We start from the raw sequence: 23365 nt of genomic DNA, 5'->3' as shown, positions 1-23365 counted from the left end.
TTAGGCCCCAACTAGGTCTTTGAAAGTATTTCCTGTGAGAGAGGTGGAGGATATAGCCCCAGAGTTCAAGCCCCAAAACTGACAAAAAAAAAAAAAAAGAAAAAGAAAATGGAAGGCAAGTCAATAATGTGAGAAGTTGATGACTTCGACAAAAATTAGAGATAGTAATTTTTTTCTGTTTGATGTCACTGGGTCTTGAACTCAAGGCCTGGGTATTGTCTCTTAGCTTTGTTGCTCAAGACTAGTACCCTACCGCTTTAGACACAGCTCCCCAGATATTTCTTCCCAATCTGACTTTGAATCATTATCCTCAGATCTCAGCCTCTTGATTAGCTAGGATCATATGTGTGAGTCCCTGGCACCTTGCTCAGATAATTAATTTTTAAACAGAAAATTGATGAAACAAATAATTTGTAAATAGAAAATTAATAGAGGTAAAATATTGTATATAGTTCTAATAAACTTAAATCTTCAGCTAAATGGAAGTTCTATACCCATACAGTAAGATGTCAAAAGTATAAATCATACTTTGAAATGATTATAAGGAGGTATAAGTAAATTGCTATAATATGAAGTGTCAGCAAAACATTACTAATATAAAATTCAGTATGTATAGGATGTGTAAACCACTCTTTATGGTAGCTTTCTCTAATGGCTATATGTGCATCATGATCTACTATATGCTTTATTTTCTAGCTGTAGTCTAAATATTTTAAGCACACCTGAAACATTTGCAGAAGTTCCTACCATTCTGGTCAGTAAAACCCTCAACACATTTCAAAGAATAAGTATCCGAGGCTTACAGTCTATGACTACAAAACAGTAAAATTACAAATCAATAGAGATGAACAGAAGGATGAAAAACAATCATAAACAGAGAAAAGGGTAGTCCATGAGTTAAAGAAGAAATAAATAAAATCAAGTTATAAATAATAAAATTGTCATGAGAACAGAGCATAGAAAAAGCTAAGGTCTCAATAAAACTAGATTAAAGAGGAAAATTTTAGATTTAATTGCTTACATTTTAAAAATCAAAATAGAAAGTAAATAAACATTCTATTTAAGAATATGTGAATAGCAAAATAATGTAAAGAACAAAGTGCTGGTAGCTCAGGCCTATACTTTTAGCTAGTCAGGAGGCTGAGATCTGGCAAATCTTGTGTCATACTGAAATAAAGATATTAAATTTCACTGACAATCATGAAAATTAAAATTATCATCACATGTAAATATATAATTTAATATAAATTAAAATCACAAATAGAAATTGATATCAAGGTTGTTGAATATTCTAAAGTTGACTAAACCTAAGAGTTAAGAATTTGGCTAAGTACTTCCTTAGTTTACTTGTGGGTAGGTAACAATGAATCCTTTCCAAAACCATTTTTCCTTACATAGAAAAGTTTACATATATATATATGTATACATATGTATATATGTATATATATGTGTGTGTATATATATATATATATATATATATATATAAAACTCCTACAATGCAATGATTCTACACTTAGTCATGTACACTAGAGAAACCACTCACAAAGACACAAGTCAAATGCACAGCTAATGCAAAATGGCTTTAATGAATTGTGTACCTAGGGATTGGAACAATGTAAGTAAAGGATTGCTATGCATCAACACCCATGAATCTCAAAGGCAATACTGAATGAACATTGGAATATGTCATTAATGTTAACATCAAAAGCAAGCAGGCATACTACCTGAAATATTGTTTAGAAATATGTGTGAGGGTATTAATGGAAGAGAGGAAATGGATTAGTCAAAATTTAAGAGAGTAGTTATTTGGGAGCTGGAGGACCTAGTACAGAAGGGTAACACAAGAAAATTTATAGAGGTATATATTATTTTCTGGCAGTTACAGAGTGGATACACAGGTGGTTTTATTGTTATCTTACCTACATGATATATATATATATATATGTACACATATACATATATAGACTATATAAAAGTGTACTCTATAGTATATACTATTACATATAACATAAATAATATATATGCAGGTATGTTGTTGTTGATGGCACTCTGCATAAAAACCTCAGTCTGTATAATTTGAGACTAGGTAAAAATTTTAGCTCTTTATGTACTTATTTTTAGTCTTTATGTACTTATTTTTTCATAATAATTTTATTAACTTATAATAATCTATCATTTGAAGCAACTTTAGGCTTAAATTGTAATAGCCAAATTGTCACTGTGTTGGACATTGCTATTTATATTCTACACATTGCTTTACTGAACTTTGCATTCATTATATGTCCAATTTGTATTGTGTCCTCTGAGCCCCCTTTCCCACTCTGTGTCAACAGTATGTGCAAACATTTTCTTTTAATTCAGTTCTTTTTCATCAGACATTACAAGCTCTCTCTGGGGATGAAGTCAAGCATTGCTGTGTTCAGATGAATTTTCTGGCCCAAGGAGATAATTTTGTACACAGTCAATAGCAATATCCCAGAAGTGAAACAGAAAACTGAAAATGTGAAACAGAATTCAATAGGAAGATCAGAGCAGAAAGCTCCTTAGCCACACAGGGTATGTTTTCCAAAGAACACAGAAATGTAAATGGAGCACATAATACCTACATGTGATCAGAGAAGATTATGCCATGTAGTTAGATAACCTTGTCAATAGATACAGAGAATTCTGCCTTTATAACTCCCAAAGGGTCCCCATTGTGTAGTTATATTGAAAGTCAACTTATGTTAATGGATCATACAGAGATACCCCTTAAACCCCAGTTACTGTTGTCAGTTTGTTCAGAGATCATTCCATTATTCCATTATTTATTACTTAATGATGCACAAAAACAAAATGAAACTGGATAAGAGAGCATTTTCCTATGTAATGTTTACTTTATTATTGTAAAATGGAGCATTTCTGTTAGCCACCCTAAGTACAATATGGCCTTCTGTGAAAATCTGAAATTGAAAAGAGATGACAAAGGTGATTAATTAAAACCCTACTTCCTTCCAGACTCATGTGTCACAATCCACTGAACCACCAAGGCCTTGAAGCTTCTGACCAATGACTACATTTATCTTCAAATGGTTTTGAGAAATTTTGTTTCAGTGATTATCTAGCAATGATATTTACCTAACACCTATCATTAGGGCACATTTGTCCATAGGCATGAGAATCACAATAATAACAATGTAAGAATATGCACATCTACGGAAATCACAGTTATCTCGGATTAAGACAAGTCAGAAGATCTTAATCTGACATTCTTTCTCAGAATCATTCAGGAACATGAGGATATACATAGAAATGTCCATATTTTCTACTTAGTATTGTATTGATGGATTGATGGATTGACTGATTTCCAGAACCTGAGTGCTTGCCCCTTAGCTTTTTCACTCAATGTTGGTGCTCTACCACTTGAGCCACTAACAAAAACCACTTCAAGTTTTTATTAGTTAACTGGAGATAATAATCTCACAGACCTTGCTGCTTGTTTTGAACCAAATTTCTCAGATTTAGTCTGACTACTAGAATTATAGGTGTAATTCAACAGCCTGAGTCATACATTCATATGTGTGTATGTCTGTATGCCTATGATATAATCTTCATCATACATATGGATATACCTTTATATCTATCTAGAGCGTGGATTTTCTTTTAAAAGTTTACAAAAAGATGACAGGAAAAACTAAGCAGAAACTCAACACTGAGCTGATTTTCGTTGGTAACTTGGTCAATTTGGATGGTCGAGTGTTAAAAATAATAATCTATACAGGATAACAGTGGAAAAGTTAAGTATAATTTGAGCTGGGCACTGGTGGCTCACACCTGTTATCCAACTACTCAGGAGGTTGAGATCTGAGGGTCCTGGTTCAAAGCCAGCCTGGGCAGGAAAGTCCGTGATACTCTTATCTCCAATAAACCACCAAAAAACCACAAGAGGCACTGTGGCTCAAGTGGTAGAGCACTAGCCTTGAACTGAAGAGCTGAGGGACAATGCACAGGCCCAGAGTTCAAACAAAAAACAAGCAAACTATAATTTATCTTTGATTTCACATCAATTGAAATCTGAAATATATCTACCAGATCATCAAGGAATTTAGAGTTGACTAATCTGAGAACCCATGATTTGGCAATTGCTCCCACAGTTTGCTGGTGGGCATCCACCACGGAACCATGCTGCATAACAATGTGTCATTACCTACAAAAGTAACTGTCCAAACAGCCCCAGCTGGGAAGACTCCTTGATGGTTTTTACATCATACAGAGAGAAGGGAAGTATCAGATTGCTCATCTCACACTGCAGAGCTGATTGTAACTTTAATATGATAACATGGAATCTCATACAGACTTACTTTGTTAAAAAATGTTATGCATAAAGGCATCATAGGAAATCCATATGTCTTAATAGAGTAGCAGAGACTATCATAGCATTTAACTATTGATCCAATCAAAAAGAAAATTTCTAAGTTCATGAGTCTTGGAATCACAATTATTATCCACAAGCAACAACTTTCCTTTGTTTAAATCTTTTCTTGTAAAATATTTTGGTGAATGCATGTATCAATGCAAACATGTCTTCACTCCCAAAGCATATCCTAAAATGTCAAATACTCCCTGCTGGAATTTCAGAAAGATCTTAGGGTTCCAGTAGATACCCCACATGCTCCATGGTGCTTGTGACTTGTCCATGTTTGGCTTCTTTCCTAACAAACAGCATTTTTGACAAGAACCATTTTGCCACATGAGCATGCCATTTTAGTCATCTTCTCCAACTTCTTGTTTTTGTGCTTTGTGTCTCTATTTCGGTGAAACTGCTTTCAGATTTAAAAGGTCTATTATGAAAATAAAATTGGCTGAACATTTTATATTGTTTGCAAAGAACCAAAGACCATCCCAGGGTTGTTTTGGATTCACCAGCCTCTTGAATGAAATCCGACTTTCGGTTCTTTGTTTTTACTCTTAATATTTTTTATTAGCACCTATTAGTTAAAAGGGGGATATCATTTTTGACTTACCCAGGTTTGCCTATAATGGTCCCTGATCAGACTTACCTTTCAATCAGTCTCAATTCCCTATTTAAAACAATTCCCCCTTTAAAACAAGTTTAACAAGCCTCATTGTTCTATTTTCATATATCCATATATCTATATGCATACATATATGAAAATATTGATCCTCCATATTTTCTCTCCCTCCCCCCTCCATGCAGGATCTGTTTATATTCTGAATATTCACTTTCACTCTTTATTTCTCAATTCATTAGCATTGATTTTTCTCATGGTGACAAAGTGGCTGCAGCAATTCAAATACTAACTCCTCTCAGAGCAACATCTTAGAAGCAGTGGAAATGTCTTATTTCCTTTCTTGGAGTCCATTTTGATATATATATATATAATATTATATAAATATGAAGAGGCATGTAGGCATTATGAAGGCATGTAGGCACTGCTTCTTTGTGTTTCTCTCTGAAGAGTATATTCTTTTGAGCTCACTGGGAATATCTAGAATCCTGTATACTTTATCATATCCTAGTCTTTTTTTATCATGTTTCCAGTCTTTGGAAGTATTGCAGTTTATGGTGTTTCCACATGTATCTCTTTAAGAGCAGGGGGAGGGAAGAGCTGAAGTGAAAGAGTACATCTGTGGAGCTCACTGGATGCTGACGGAATGTGCTCATTACCTGATGCACATAGTTGTAATCTACTTGTACATCGCCGTTACAATAACAATAAAGTGATTTTTAAATAAAAAAGCAATGGAGGAAGGGAAAGACAGTAATAAAAAGAATGAGATCAATCATTCCATGTGCCTCCCCCTTCTGCGTTCAATGCTGCTGTTTTCATACCTATAAGACAAAGCTTTCAGTAAGACCCATCTTAGTCCCCCTATTCAGGAGGCAGATTTGGCCTTGGTGACAGAGTGATATCCTTCCCCAGAAACAAAACAAACAAGCAGACAAAAAACAAACAAAAACACTCCCAATGATTTGAATGTCAAGTAACTGTGAGGGTTCAATTAGGGCTGTGTGTATAACAAACTGCCTGACCTATTGTTACATATCTGATCCTTGCAGACTCTGTCTCCACCATCAAAAATCTGAAGGTACTTTTACCTCAAGATTTGAATGACCTTTATGAGGAGACTTCAAATAAAGATCACAACCCTCTTGAGTAGTATCTATTTTATATGAATGTATCTTTAACTGAACTATTGAGTATACACATATATTTAACAGGATTATTTTTATAGATTTTACAGAGCTGTGAGTTAATGTTTCTTTCAAACACTTTAAGAGATCATTTGTCACTTGTGGACAAGCAATGAATAAGTTTCCTACAGGGTCAAGATACCAGATGCTACACTGGATGGGGACAAGCCATATTGCATGAAAGTCACACACTAGGAGATCTTGTTTCACCTAGATTTCAAAGGTTAATAATCATACCAATGCTCTCTTTTATTAATATACCAAAGTGGCTTGAGCTTGAAGTTTCTCAATACTCTTGTATTGCTAAACGATGACAAATTACAAAAAGCATGATTCTCCCAAGAGTTACAACTCAAACAAACCTCAAAATTCTTTAAAAATGTGTGGGACATTTGGCTTTTCCTCCAAATGCAAGATCTGCTCCTTCTCAAGTTTGCTTTCACTATGTTAAACACATAAATCAGGAAAAGAAAATACCAAATTTGTAGTATATATATACTATATATATATATAGTATATATACATATATATACTATATATATAGTATATATATATTACAAATTTATATATATTATATATATACTACAAATATATATACTATATATATGTATTTTTTTTTTACCATTCAGAGAACATTGGAAAATGATCCAACGTGTTCAGTACAATTAATCTTCCCCTAGTTTATCTGGATAAATGCCATTGTAATACAGTCATACTGGATGTTAAGGAATGCTCAACTTAGAATTTATGCATTTTCTTTTGGTTCACATTTTTTTCATTCTCTATACAGTGCTTACAACTAACCCCTAGGAATATTATGTCAATAAATTAATCACAAATGTATACCATGAATGAACACTATGTATTTTTTAAGGAAACAAATGCATGCACACCAGGTCTATTTATAATTTCTACAGAACCAGAGCCGTATTTTCTAGACAAAATTCTCCTAGAGCTAATACATTCACGGTGCCAGGAAAGTTTGTGGTCATGCAGTCATGTATATGCATTATGGACATGGTATGTCTCAGTGCCACGGGCTCAGAGGCAGCTGTCTGTAAACCTGGCAATTGGCACAAGTCATGTTCTAAGAGTCTCCTGTGTGTCCAATTGACATATATTTTAGAATATTCTATTGCTCGTGAGAAATAATAAATAAAAAATAAGAGCCGGGCTACGGTGGCTCACGCCTGTAATCCTAGCTACTGAGGAGGCTGAAATCTGAGGATCACAGTTCAAAGCCAGCCTGGGCAGGAAAGTCCATGAGACTTTTATCTCCAATAAACCACTCTGAAAACCGGAAGTGGCGCTGTGGCTCAAGTGGTAGAACGCTCGCCTTGAGCTGAAGAACACAGGGACAGCGTCCAAGCCGAGTTCAAGCCCCACGACCGACAAAAAAATAAATAAATAAATATAGAAATAGAAAATAAGGCTATAAAAATAAATGTTGAGATAGTCATTGGTGGTTTATGCCTGTAATCCTAACTATTCAGGAGGCTGAGATCTAAGCATTATGATTTGATGCCAGCCTGGACAGGAAAGTCTGTGAGACTCTTATCTCCAATGGACTACTCCAATCAAAAGCTGGAAGTGACTGTTCAGGATAAGTAATAGAGGGCTAGCCTTGAGTAAAGTAAAAAAAGACAGAAATTAAGAAAGGAAAAAAAAGCTTAAGGAACAGTTTCCAGGCCCATAGTTCAAGCCCCAGGATTGGCACATGCATGTGCACATGTACACATACACACACAAACACACACACATACAAATGGAATTTATAATATTGTCTTCTTCAGAAGTGGCATAAAACCATTTAGATTTCAAGTCTTCCTGGAAAGGAATTTGGCCTGTGATTTACACGTGCTCTGTAACTACTGACAACTGTGATGGTGACTCTTGAGTATCAACATGATTAATAAATACCTTGGAGATTGAGAGAACACACTTCTGTCTTTGAGGGTATTTCCAGAGACTAGTACATCATGCGAGCTCTAAATTAATGAACTGCTTCATCTCTTTACAGATTCACATTTTGGATAAATCATTAGGAACTGATGGAATATCCTGCCTGATTGGAGGAATTTCATAGGGCCATGTCCTTGGGGATTATATCTTGTCCTGGACCCTTCCTGTTCCTGTTCATGTCTACTTCCTGTCCTCAATAGAAGAAGATCCAGTGCCAAACTTTCCCTCTGCAATGATTTTTCTGCTTCACAATCAGCCCAGAAACATAGCACCAAATGACCATGGATATAAACCTCCAAAAGGTTTAAGTCTTTCTTCTCTTAAGTTGTCAGGTAATTTTCACAGCTATACAACTTCCTTCAAGGTGTATACAGATACAGACATAGATGAGATTCAGCTGATAACCAGCATTATTACTTATCCATTAACACCGTAAGAAATTACCACAGACTTGGTGGCTTAACACAAATTTATTTTCGTAAAGCTCTGGATGTTAGATGTCTAAGATGAGGTTCACTAGCCTGTATTTAAAGCATCCTGAAAGGCACTTCTTTTTAAAGTCCATGAGAGACATTGGTTCTGTGCTTTTTCCCATTTCCAAAGGTCATGTACATTCCTTGGCTCATTCACCCGCTTTCTCTCCAGGTTCAAGGCACCTCACTCTAATTTCTGGTTCATTCTTCAGATCTTCTATTATTGATATTGATCCTCTTGACTCCCTATTACAAGGATCCTCAGGAATACATTTGGGCTTCCTTGGCTAGTTTAACTAATCCATTCATCTACAGATCCTGAACTCCATCACATCTTCAAACTCCCTTCTGCCACACAGAGTAGCATTTTTACAAATTGCAAGGACTCAGCTTTATTATCTTTACCAGGGACACTATTCTGTCTACCATCCCAATGACTACTCTCATTAAGCTTGCCTTTCCAAGAGAAAACAGTAAATATATAAACAGCAAATCAACAAAAAGTATAATTTCAGGAATTATGTTTTATAAAGAAAACAAATGGGAAATATGAGAATGGACAATCAGATACAGAGTGCCTTTTTAAAATCAGAGATGGGACTGAATGTAGTGATGCAAACCTGTAAACCCAGCTATTCAAAATGTGGCGTCAGAAGGATCTTGAGTTTGGGGCCAGACTGGACAAAGGTAGTGGTGAGACACTGTCTCAAAAATAAACAAAAACCGGGGCTAGAAAGGTGGCTCAGTGGTAGAGCGCTTGCTTTGCATGCCTGAGGCCCTGGGTTCGATTCCTCAGCGCCACATAAGCAAAAAAAAGAAAAACGCTGGAAGTGGCACTATGGCTCAAGTGGTAGAGCGCTAGCCTTGAGCTGAAGAGCTGAGGGAAGCACCCAGGCCCAGAGTTCAGGCCCCACAACCGGCACCCCCCCCCCAAAAAATAAATAAACAAAAACCAAATAGCAACAACAAAAATAAACCTAAATGTCTCAGAGAATACTTCAAGGGGTCATACATCCACTTAGCATGCAACAAGAACCTGGGTTTAATCTGCATAACTGGAGAAAAAGAAATCAAAGATGATCTAAGCAAAGCTTTTAAGTTAAAGGACTTAGTATTTCAATAATGAAAAGAGCTTTCTAGATTGCAGGTTGGAAGGATAAGAAAGTAGAAAGACCTAGCCAGCATTGTTAAAAATCTTGGGTGTTTGGGAGGGAGGGCACACAGTGATCATTTAATGGCTTAGAGAAAGAGTGGCCAAAGCCATGGCCAGAGACAAAGGCATGCCCAGACAAGATGCTTTTCTTGTGGCTCATGATGAGAAACTTTCATTGTACAGACTTAGAAGAGATAGCAAAAGAGAAGACTTTAGCAATGAGAAGTTATGCTGTGATTCATCCAAACGGAAGTTAATTGGCTGTCAAGAAGTATGAACTGGGAAGGGCCAAGCTGCAGGCTAGGAGGAAGAGTCAAGGTGGACCAAGCAGGAGTAACGGCATCATGGACTAAGACTTTTGTGGTAGCGATGCCCAAAAGTTATCAGAATATATTCTAGATTAAGTTCAAAACGACTTGAATTTAGGCCTCTAATTAATTTCCCTAGAGAAAGACATGTGTGTATGTGCCTCACAGACTATATGCAGTCATGGGGAACATGCATATTCTAGGAATGTTTTCTAGTTTATAGGGTCAACCAGTTGACTTGATGGATGTTTGTTTTACTGTGTTTGCAAGTTGTTTGGTTGATGTGATTGCATTGATCTGTTATTTCAGCAATGTTATTGGGTCTACAACCATCTCTAAGTTATCCTATGCCCTATAGTATATTCCTCTGAAATAAAACTACTTATAATTATCTTAGTACTTCCTTGGCTACAGTGGAAAAAGCCTCTAGGTATAATTTGTAGTGATAGTTGTCTGATGTTGACTTGATTCTGTAACTAAAACTCTATTTGCTTAGCTGTTCTTAGTGTTTGGGAAATGATTTCATTCTTTATTTCCTGTTCCTCGCCTGTCCACAATGAAGCTGAACTCTGGCAAACATCTTGCTCATGCTATCGTGATTTGCAGAGATGCAGAATGTGCCTGTCAAATTCTGAGTAGGTGTTTCATGCTATGATTTCTTTTCCTTAGCAAATGTTAGTGTCTGGAAATTTTGGTCGTGGTGTAGAAAGAAACCTTGTACTCCTGGGAAAAACACACAGAAAGAGACAGGTCCACATTTACTATTGCCTTGGGATAGACTAAACTCCTGGAATACATTTGAAGGAAGACATTTATGCTATTGATTCAACTTATTCGCTCAAGTTTATTGAAGGATGCCACGTCAAAGCTGGCTTTAAAGGTTACTGAATAAAATATTCTGTTAAAAATCTATTTGGGTTTCAAGAATAAAGTAAAGGAAACTAAACAAGGTAGATTCTAGGACTTCAGAATTTATGTACACATTGAGACTTGGAGACTTGGAGCATGAAAGGAAATGTTTTCTTGACATTTCTTTTCAAAATAAATAAACCTCCAGGTTGTTTTTAGAAACCCAATTCAATAACTCAGTGGAAATATTTTACTTAAAAATTCCTCTTTGCCACCTGGTATGTCCTGTCTCCATGTTCAATCCTTTCCTACAGAAATTAGCTATTCCAGGATACTACCTTTATCAACCTCACTCCTAGATAAAAGGAACAGGAGTTCTTTTCCTTTACCAAATGCTACTGGAGAAAAGAAAACACATGTGATGTCAGGAACATAGTAGGTACTCATCTATTTACTTTTATTCACTTTTACTTTTTCTTCAGTCCTTCAGTAAGTTAACAGATTCACTCAAGTTTATCTCTGTGATCAGGTGCTTAATGAATGAGGCCTGGACTAAATATAAGAAAACCTCAGCTTTGTACTAAGCTAAGGAGGTTAAAGCTCATTTCAGACCTTTCCAAATTCACTTTAAAGGTCATCCATCCTACGTTCCTGTTCATTCATTCAAAAAAAGTATTTACTGTGCTTCAGTCCGATTTCAGTTGCCCCTTTCTGTGAACCCAACCTTAGGTAAGAGGAACTGAAAACCCCTGCAGTGTTCTTATAAATGTGGTGGTAGATTGCTTTGCCTTCTGCCAACTCGGACTGTACACAGGAGTTCTCTAAAGACAGAAGTTATAACACTGACTCCAGGTTAATTGTAGAATTTGTAGATTTCATCACATGAGATAGCAATGACTTTTTTCTCTAAAATTACATGATTTTTCTGTTTGAACCAAAAGTTGATTATATACATTTATACTTAAACATCTTATGAGAAATGAGTGATAGGTTTGATTTCAAATTATACATGTCCGACATGAGGGGGTATGGTTCAGAGAGTTAGAATTCCTGCCTACCATAGGCACATCTCCAGGTTCAATTCCCAAAAAGGACTAGATCTTTATATATTTTCATCTTCATTCCATATTTATTTATGAAAACATCAACATTAGAAATCAGCTTATAAAGATTTGAAACTATGTTGTTAAAGTAATGTTTCTTCTACCTAAGTTTGCCTTCTCGTTTTTAAACTTTTACTTTTTGCTATACTTTACAATACTTGTTATGTGAATAAACCATCTCTTACCTTATTTATTTTCCTCCATTGAGAAATATTCAATAAAAATGAAGAATAATTATGGCGATTTTTTTCTTGAATGTAACCGAAGTTACAAGGCAAATTAGCATATTGAATATTCCATCTCTCTGTGACTCTGGGGTGGTTATAACAACATAACAGAGTCAAGAGAGGAGAGAGGGATGGGCAAAGACTCACCATTCTACATAGGTGAACAATCTTTTGTTACCTGCCATTGATTTCTTTCTCTCACTTATCTGAAGCACTCAAGTTATATTTAATCATGTGGCTTATGAATCTTACCTTGAACCTTCTATGCTTACATTGAAGCATCCAAATGCAGTCTTTTGTAGAAAAGGTGGGTTTAGAAATGATATACCAATGACACAGAAAGAACCCCTGTGGTGAAAGCCTGACAGAAAATATTGTTTTACTTAGCTAGGAAAGATCATGGAAGTGTCCTCTTCATTTCAGCCAAAATGAGGAAAGGGCAATGATAATGTTGGGGCGTCCTGTGTTGTTTCTAGAGGACAGTGGCCTGTTGGACTGTAGAATGGAGTAATGGCTCTTTGTCATTTTTCCCAGTGGAGTGGGCCTTAAATGACTACATTCTACCTGTGCACTTACAGTTAAGTGAATCAATGAAAGACTTTGCTTTTTCTTCACTCTTTAAAACTTTTATTTTATTACTAAGTAGGTATACAGTAAGAGGTTGCAAATTCTATAAATTAGGTTATAACCTATGATTCTTTATTGATGTCACCCATTCTAATCATTCTTCCAAAATTTCCCCCTTCCCATCTCTCCCTTCAGTTTACTTAGTCCAATTTTTACACAGTGTTCAATGACTATAAAGATGGCATTTGCTCACCCTTCTTCCCTTTATGCATGCTTTTGAAATACCATTTTGAGCTACAGTCTCAGTTCCTTACACATATCCTAAGTGATGCATTGATTTAGTAAGGAGGCACAATTTTGGCTCTAAATAGATGCTAATCATTGGCAAAGGACCATAGCCTTCAACACATATCCTTAGAATTTATTTCTTATTTCATTCAAATCTACTAAAGATACTAATATGTATCAAAAGTGAGAATTGATCTAGAGACAAAAGAGATGTAACTCGAGCTATGTAAATAAATATAGTTGAATATAGAACACAGTACATAATGCTTTCATTGTTACACATTTTCACTCTTGGAACATGTGTTGCCTTAAAAATGATCCAGTGGGACTGTTTCCTGTTCAAATAATCCTAGTCCTTTCAGAAATTTAGAAACACAATGGGATTTTCAGGGTGGATCAGAGTAAGACTACTTTAAAAATACCTAAACCAAGTACATATGTTCACTAAGGCAAAAGGCATCTAGAATTAGCATATGAGCTAACTGGAAAAGCTGAAGAACATGAAGAAACAGGCATGCAACATAGAGAGGGAAGATTTATATGTTCTTTGGAAAGGTTCTTATTGAATCTAAAGTTATAGTTGAAAATACATTGTTATAGGACAAGAAAAGAACTATTCTTCCAACCATAGTGTGATGCTGTGTTATTTCCAGAAAAGCAAATATGCTCTTCCAAGACTAACAGTAGGTCATGTATTAATTAATAATTTATCCCAAATTAATGATCCTTATAATGTGGCATCCTGAGAATATATTCCATAATGTCTCTCTGTGGTAGAAAAATGTTAATAGATTTTGTATGTAACTTTAGAAAATAATATGTTTCAAGATTATCATTTGAGTAGGGTTATAAAAAAGATAGTCAATGGATGTCTGGAAATATGTGAATTAGCTGAACACTAGTGGCTCATGCCTTTAATTCTAGCTACACGGGAAGATGAGATCTAAGGACTGACCATCGAAGCCGGATCAACAGACAAATCCAAGGGATCCTTATATCCAATTAACAAGCAAATGCCAGAACTGGAGATGTGGCTCTGGTAGAGTACCAGCCTTAGGTAAAAGAGCTGAACAAGAACATGATATCCTGAGTTCAAGCCTCATTATACACACACACACACACACACACACACACACACACACACAGAGGAAAATCTGGCAATGATAAGGAAACATAATGTCAATTCTTGCATATATAATTATTTTTGTTAACTGTACTGTCACTGTAAGTTCTATGAAACTTTAAAAATGATGCATAATAAACTGAAGAGAACAAATTTTCTTTGGGGGCAAAGGCTGCTTCTAATTTGTTATTCCAGCTTTTTACAACTCACTTTGATCTTTAAACAAAGCAAGTTATTTAGAAGAGATCTAGAGAGAAACATAATTTCAGAGAGTAGAGTCATATTTTTCACTTCAACTCTCATTAAGTAGTTAATCTGTGATCTCCTGCTTGCTCTCACTTTCTCTGTCTCTCTTCCCACATCTCTTTTTCTAAACAAACTTAGGATATAAACAGGTTGACACTTCTTTTAAAGCAGCAAGATTTGCAGACATTAGGGTGTGGTGGAGTCAGCTGAACATGTTTATTTATGGCTTCACAAGCACCACAGAAGGAAGTAACACATTATATGACCTAAAAAGAAAAATGCGCAAATCTGCCCCCTAGACCATTTTCAGAAAGAACTTTATGTTAAACAATGTGGGTTTGTCTACAGATTCTATCAGAACTACTCACCTCTGCTGCTATTATGAAGTAGTTACAGACAACATGTAAATAGAAAAACATGGATATGATGATCCCCATAAAACTTGACCAACAAGCAATAATAATTCCATATTATTATTATATAAGATATTATTATATATTATATTATCATATGTTATAATATATTATACATTGTATTATATATTATTAGACATTATTATTATATTATCGTGAGATATTATTCTTTTTACAAAGGTAAACACCAGTCTCAGTTTGCAGGTGTCATGAACACACTAAACAGCTTTGGTCCCTTGGTCATAGTTGCCTAATCTGGTCATAAGCCCAAATATTAAAAAAAATTATAAAGATGTTATACAGAGGAGTTACAGTTCCATGAGTAAGGTAAGGAGTATATTTCCTGTCAAACATTGTTACTCCTTTGTTTTGCTTCCAGTATCCCTTCCCTCCCCCATTCCTTCCCCCTACCTGAAGTTGTAAAGCTCATTTCTGACACAGTGTCTTGTGAGTATCTTGTTGCAATGGGTCATCCTTTGTCCTTGTTTCAGCTAAAATTCATATGGAATAATAGAAGACCCTGAATAGCAAAAACAATTCTCAGCAGGAAGAACAGTGCTGGAGGAATAGCGATACCAATCTTCAAACTCTATTACAAAGCTACAGTAATCAAAACAGCATGGTACTGGCACAGGAACAGGCCTGAGGACCAAATGGAATAGAATGGATGACCCAGACATGATCCCTCAGACCTATGTTCACCTAATCTTTGACAAAGGAGCCAAAATTATCAGATGGAAAAAAGGCGACCTCTTCAACAAATGGTGCTGGCAGAATTGGCTATACACTTATAGAAAATTGAAGTTAGATCCTTATATATCATCTTGCACCAGAATCAACTCCAAATGGATCAAAGACCTGGAGGTAAAAGCAGACACTCAGAAAATATTACAGGAAGGGATAGGGGATACTTCAGGACTCCTTGGCACAAATTGAGAGTTCCTAAATGAAGATCCAGAAACACTACAAATCAAAGAAAGGCTGGATAAATGGGATCACATCAAGTTGCAGAGTTTCTGCATGGCAAAGGACATAGCTAGCAAGATAAATAGAAAGCCCACAGACTGGGAGAAGATCTTTACTAGCTATACAACAGACAAGGGTCTTAGATCAAAGCCCAGAATATCTTAAGTATTTTGATGAAAATCAAAATGATTTATCTCTTAACAGTCTTCTTTCTACTTGTTGGTTGGTCTCAATATGAGGTATTCACAAATCGGGGATGCAATGAGACTCGTTGGAAAAGCACTTTAGTTTTCTTCTTTAGTTTCACAGTCTCGGGTCTTATATTCAAGTAGTTGATCCACTTTGAGTAAATGTCTGTATGTAGTGAGAGGGAGGAGCAGTCTCTTCTGCACAAGGATTTCGTTTCTCTGATGTCATTATGGAAGAAACTATCCTTTCTTCTGTGTGTGTGTGTCCTTGGTTCTTTTACTGTAAATCAGTTGCAAACAAACAACAAAACACAAAACACTTACAGATTTCTTCCTGGATCACCTATGAACCTTCTTTCTTTTATTAAGTCAGTATCATGTAGTGTTTCAGTTGGTAGTGCTTTAATTGGTAGCTTTTTAGTTAGTAGTGCTTTACAGTATATTTGAAAGCAGGTACTGTAATGTTTTCAACTTTGTTCTTGATACTCAGGCTGGCTTAGGATTGTCTGAAGTCTCTTCTGGCTTTGTGTGAATTTTAAGACTGTGTGTGTTTCTGCGAATCATGACATTGTTAAAAGAAAACATAAGAGGAAATACTTTAGGAAACTGATAAAAATGAATACTATGGATAAATACAAAAAAGCTAGGAAACAAGAAACAATGCTTGATAAGAAATGTACTCATTACCTTGCCCATGTAATTGTAACCCCTCTGTACTGTATTTTCACAATAAAAACAAAACAAAAAAACAAAAATAAACAAATGGGATTGCATTGAGAAATCTTCTACACAGCAAAGGAAACAACAAAGAACAGAGTCAACTTGCAGAAGAAAATATTTGCAAACAATTCATCTGACAAGGGTTTAATATACAGAATTAATTACATAACTCAAATGATACAGTACCAAATATTTGATTGAAAATGGAAAATTGATTTTTTTAAATTGATCTGAATAGACATTTTCAATACATACACACATATGGCCAGAAAGTAAATGAAAATAAAACATCAGCATCACTAATGGACTATCATGGAAATTAATATAAAAACTATCGTGAGATATCACCTCACTGCCATTGGAATGAGTATTATGAGAAAAATAAAAAAAAATCTTAGCAAATGCTGATGAGAGTTCCAGAAAAGAGAATTTATACACTGTTGGTGGGACTTCAATTAGTGCAGCCATTATGGAAAACCAAATGGAAACTCCTTAGGAACAAACACAAAGGGAAGGAAAACATCACATCAAGGACATTCAAGTGCTGTCCTGTTTATGGTAACACCATTCACCATAGCCAATATATGGAGTCAACCTATGGTATCCATCAACGACAGATAAACAAAGAAAGAAAATGTGGTATGCATAATGGAATATTTTCCAGCCATAAAAGTGATGAAATTCTGTAATATGTGGCAATGTGAATGGAACTGGAAGATGTAATGCTAAGTGAAGTAACTAGCTATGAAGAGAAAAAAAAGCTTCATAATTTCTCTAATACATGGGAGATAAGTAAATTGCCTTTATGAGTGAAGAGCAGAATGGTGCCCACTAGAATAAAGCAGGAAGGAAAAGGCTAGAGAGGTTGCTAATTACTTTCAGTAACACAGCACAATGAGCTACTGAGAAGGTCAAATATTGTGTCTGTGAAAACTCTCCAGATGGATACTGGGAGAATTTGGTAGAAGGAAGGTGTAATACTGCATGGTGTAGATTGTAGATACAAAAGAAATGTCATGCTTTGGTCATGGTTGCACTCAGCTTGTGTTTAAGAAGAGCTTTCACAACTTGTGATGATAATCAGGCCTTTGTAAACAATGAAGTCACTCTTACTGTTTGAAAAAATCATACCAACTCAGAGGTGCTGGGCAGAAATTTTCAAAGGTAGTTGGAAAACATTTGGGGCTCTGAGCTACAGTTGCTGAACTGATGAGAAAGGGAGATTCTATGAGGTTATGGAGTTTCTCAAGAGTGACAAACTGGCCCTGTCTATCCACAATGCTCCACGGAGCCCTGTGCAGAGACTGCTAACTGTATTAATAACAGCCTGCTTACAAAGCTAAGATATCTTGTTCTTCAGTTTACTGTTCTGTAACCTAATTATTAGTAGTAGCCATTTTTAAGATCATTCTGGATTCAGAGACAAGATGTAAGAAAACATACTTTATTTTAGGTGAACATTATCTGCTAGTAATAGTAACAATACCAACAAAATCAATAATAAACATTGTAACATACTAAGAAGTTTTCCATCAAATTTCCTAATAGTCTATGGGGGTGCTTCTTATTTCTATTTTTACTCCTAACACATAGTTGAGGTAACTGTGACCATGGATATAGTCATTGGTTTAGAGTCAGATGAACACCAAGTGCAAAGAAAGGAAGCTACCACTAGTGTTTTTAAATTTAACAACAGATGCTTAGTCATAAAACACTATGGTTTTTCCTGGAAACTGATCATTAAAATACTCTTTATTATTAGAGAATGCAAAACAAGAAATAATTAGCCAACTACAACATTAAAATTCCTATTCTTTAGGATCACTTAGTAACTTGAACAACTGCAGTAAAAAGTTTTGATTCCACCATTAAGTTCATGATCCATTACAAATTTATCATATAACATGACTAAACCCACATAACCATTCTTTGATGCCTGACTACTGCCATTCTAAATCTTTCCACTTGAGTAAGTCTATTTCCAGATCCAAGGAACAATTATGAGTCCTATCAGAAATGATACACTCAAATAGAAGAAACTTTACTGGTCAAAATGAGCTAGATTGTTCTGTGATAACTTAGAGAACAGCAAACGGTAGCAGCCAAGGATTTATCTTTTGCCCCTAAGTCTCTACTCTGCAACTCTTTGCTGTCGCTCCAAGACCCCGTTCACCGAACAGACATTATTTGGAACATTTCCTGGAGGCTGTGGTGCTGGGAAAGTGAACCCAGAGAAGGAAACACCAGCAATGAAATGTTTGGCCTGGCTCTGAACTTCATCCTTTCCACAATATCACTGTCCAGACATGGTCTCCAGGCCTTGCATACCAGGGAGTTAGGAATTACCAAGCACATTGGTTATATGATCAGTGAGTATGCATCTCTCAGTTTGAATCCTATAATCATTATTCATGCCTGTGCCTATCCTAAATTATTTCAGGATTTGTTTTCCAAAGCTTTTGAAGGCTGTAAGTCTGTTGGTATGAAACAAATTCCTTATATAAAAGTTACATGGTTCCAGGCATGGAATCCGTAAGACGCTTTAAGATGCTAGACACAGGGAAAGATGTGTCTCACATAATCTTCATCAAAACTAGCAACTACAAACAATTACAGCTATCAAACACTTTAAAAATTAAAGCAGAATGGAGAAAGCGGCAGGTAAGTAGGATCCTTTTTAAGGCTATGTGCTCTCTATTAAAGGCAGTGTGCTTCACATTTCCAGAAAGGTGCATGTAGACATTTCATCCCTTTCTTTTGCCTAATTAATACCGTATTGCTCAAACTTTAGCAAGTGTGATGATTTCTTTAGACAAAGTCCTAAAAAGTTCATACTGTCTTTATGAGCAAATTTGTGAACTTTCAGAAATAGTTTTGTCATTGGCTAATTTCTATGTGTACATGTATTCAGGATTTGATAATTCAGACGCCGAATGCGCTGTTTCAGTTTTACAGTTTCTAGTAGTTGCTAGGTAATGTTGTTTTCTGAATAAATATTTTACCATTTCTTATCAGAATGTTAACTTTTGGAAGGCAGCTGGATCCTTTCTTTTTTGCATTGATCTAGAAAAGTTTAACCATTCCTTTATGTCAACTACTGTATCTACCCTTCATTTTGGGAGTGCTGAGATTAAGTATATAGCCCCGGCGAGCTTCCAAGAATTCACTGTGTAAAGGAAAGTATCAAGAAGTAGATAACTTCCATGATTGAGACCTTCTCAGGAAGACTGACAAGATAGATAATGGATCTTCAGGTAAAAGATTTACCTGAAATGAGCTATTTAGCTTCAGTGATGTAATAAGTCTCCTGATGAATATTTAGGAATGTATTAGAATTAACCAAGTTAACAGGTGAGAAATAGCTGGTAAATAAAAGGAAAGCACAGTCTCAAGCAGACAAAGGTATTTGGAGCACAGAAATCATATACTACGAGTACTACTCTTCCACATGAATATCTACATTGACCAGTAATAACAGACATATCTAGAGGATCTCAGTTTGAAGCCAGACCACTCAAAAAAGTCTGTGGGATTAAGATTCTACCTCCAACTAAGCAGCAAAACACCAGGCTGGAGGCTTGGCTTAAATGGTAGAGCACCATTTCTTAACAAGATAGCAGAGGCCGAATTCAAGCTCCTGATTATGAGCACATGGGTCCATGTACACACACACACACACACACACACACACACACACACACACACACACACACACATGCATAGTGATAATTATTATCTTTATTCTGGTCTTGGGACTTGAACTCTGGGCCTGGGCACTTCCCTGAGCTCCTTTTGCTCAAGGTAAGCACTCTACCACTTGAGCTACAGTGCCACGTGAAGCTTTTTCTCATGGACTTTCCTGACCAGGCTGGCTTCAACCATGCTCCTCACTCAGATCTCAGGCAGCTGAGTAGTTAGGATTATAGGTGGGAGCCACGGGTGCCCAGTAATTATTATCTTTTTTTTTTTTTATCAATCTTGTAGTTAGGCTTGTAGGCTGGTTGTTTATATACTGGTATGAAAATGTGAATTTTATATCCAAAGACCTTTCTTCTGATTTTAAAATTTTGTAAGTGGAATGAATGCCTTTTTCATTTAACTCAATAATACAGTGAATCCATCACTTGAATGCCAACACAGTGCAGAAATACAGGACTTTCAGGTTTGGTTACCTCTATAGTTGATTCTCTGTCAAACAGCAGTTCAGCTGATGCAGGAGGATTATTTTGATAAGGCCTTTTCCAAAGACAGGATTCAAAACAAGGCCATTTTGGTTTCCCTGATTAATGTCAAATAAACAGTTTTCTGTCAGACACTGTCAAGGTACTTTTGGAAATCTGTTCTCTTTCAAATTCCACTTCTATAGTTTCTACAGAGTGCCCTGAAACAGTTTAGAGTCCAAATCTTTGAAGAACAGATTCTTTAGAAATGGGGTTGGAAAATCTTGTTTACCCTGGGGAAGAGTGTCTGGGTAAATTGAGAGTGATCAAGTTTCCATTTCAGAAAAAGCTCAGCAGCAGAGAGGGCCCTAATCTGGAAAGGTCTGAGTGGGCAGAAGGTGTGGGAGAATGCTAGATTCTAGAAAGGGGAAACAGCGAATGAGGACATTCAGAAGCTCAATCATAGTCCCCTTAGCTCTTAGTTTAGATTTTAAGATGGGTCTAGTCAAGAAAGTCACCAACATGGCAATGTAGCATTTAACAAGAAAAAATATGCAGAAGATGGTAAAGTTTTAGTGAGAAAGTTATTTGACATACATTCTAACAGGAAGAAATACTTCCAAGAGTCACATATATAACTGAGTAGATTGGTCTCTTCCAGGAAAGAGGGAACCATTCTAACTTTTACTCTAGTGATCACAATCTCTACCCAACGAATCACTTTTTTCCTGCTGGAGGAATCAGTTTGAAACAGATATGGGCTATGCAGAGAAGGAGCTCCAGCAGGGAGATAAGATACATTCAAAAACAAAAATGATTATGTCCTTTGCAGGGCAATGAATGAATCTGGAAAGATGATGTTAAGAGAAGTACATCAGGCTCAGAAAGGCTATGAGCATGTTTCCTCTCATCTGTGGAAGATAGATCTAAATTCTAAATATATCTGTGGCCATATACAGGGTTATTAACATTTATATAAAAAGTTGTGGAGGTGGGAGGGAAGGGATGGTAGGGGAAAACAAAGGAGGAGGTAACAATGCTTGATAGGAAATGTACTCATTACCTTATTCATGTAACTGTAATCCCTCTGTACAGTTGTTTTACAATTAAAAAACATATTTAAAATATGTTAACTAAAGTATGTTACATACAGGGGATAATTCCAATTGTGCAACACTATTGAATGAACTTACTGCTTAATGAAATGAGTATATTTCCCAGGAAACTGAAATACGTGCTGTTGGCAGGGTTGTGGGAAGACATGTTGGGAGTCAAGGGGAGATGAATGGAGAGGGGAATGGTGGCCAAATGCAGTCATAGTATTCAATGATGTATGTGAAAATGGAACTAAATAAATGGGGGGGATGGGGAGGTTTGGAAGAGATTGGGGAGAATGATGAAAGGCGTAACATTAGCTAAGATGCATTATATGCCCAAAGTGACATATTGGATAGAAACCCTTTTGTGTGATTTCTTTTTTTTAAATTTTAATTTTATTTTATTTGTGAACATACTGTACAGAGGGGTTACAATTACATGGGTAGGATAATGCGTACATTTCTTACCAAGCATTTTGTGTGATTTCTTAAGAATAATTTTTAAAAGGAATCCAATAAGTATTTGGAATGGAACTTAAAGAGATTATATCTAGCATGATAGCAGTCCAGAGATGAGGGATTTTGGAGAGACTTAGTCTATAATCTCAAACTATTTGCACTACATTTTCTAATTTTAACCTGTTTTAAAAAACAAGGCCATTGACCGAGAAAGGTGGCTTTTGAATTATTTCTGCTGTGGGTTATGTTTTTCCTACTTCTTTTTTTATTGTTCTTGTACTGAGGGGTTCCAGTTACATAAGTCAGGTAATAAGCACATTTCTTTTTTGAAAGTGTTTCCTCTTTCCTCATTTTCTCCCAGTTTTCCCTCTCAATATTCCCACAAAGTGTATAGTTCATTTTCAACGAGTGTGTTTGTTCACCATTTCTGTGCTTCTCCTTACCCTCCCCCAAACAGATAAAATTTACATACGAGACAAAAGGTACAGAAAACAAAAACAGCAACAAAGAAGACAAAGTAAAAACAAACTAACAAACCTCTTATTTCCATTTCTTGGAGTTCATTTGGATAAGCCCCATTCTATATGATCATAGGCACATAGCTATTGAGCCTCTGTGATCCTATCCTAAGAATATCCTCTATCTTTTGCCATCCAGTGTGTTTACTTACAGATTTATAGGCACATTCTAGTTACAACCATGCAACCTATGTTTCTTTGTGTATGGCTTACTTTGCTGAATACATTTTTTCCAAGTCTTTCCATTTTCCTTATGAATGGTACAATATCATTCTCCATTGTTTTACCTCAAAATACAGGTCCACAAGAGCTTTATTCTCACTAGTGAAAATCTATGCAAGAGAAGGAT

General features: G+C 35.9%; 1 protein-coding gene across 1 annotated transcript in view; it reads right to left on the bottom strand.

The window, feature by feature from the left end:
• Znf385d (zinc finger protein 385D) overlaps nt 1-23365 on the bottom strand; it is a 680575-nt gene that overhangs the window by 392476 nt on the left and 264734 nt on the right.

The sequence above is a fragment of the Dipodomys ordii genome, unplaced genomic scaffold, assembly GCF_000151885.1.
Source record: "Dipodomys ordii isolate 6190 unplaced genomic scaffold, Dord_2.0 Scaffold12, whole genome shotgun sequence".
NCBI lineage: Eukaryota > Metazoa > Chordata > Mammalia > Rodentia > Heteromyidae > Dipodomys > Dipodomys ordii.
Note: the sequence above shows the minus strand (reverse complement) of the source record. Positions and strands in the feature narration are given on the sequence as shown.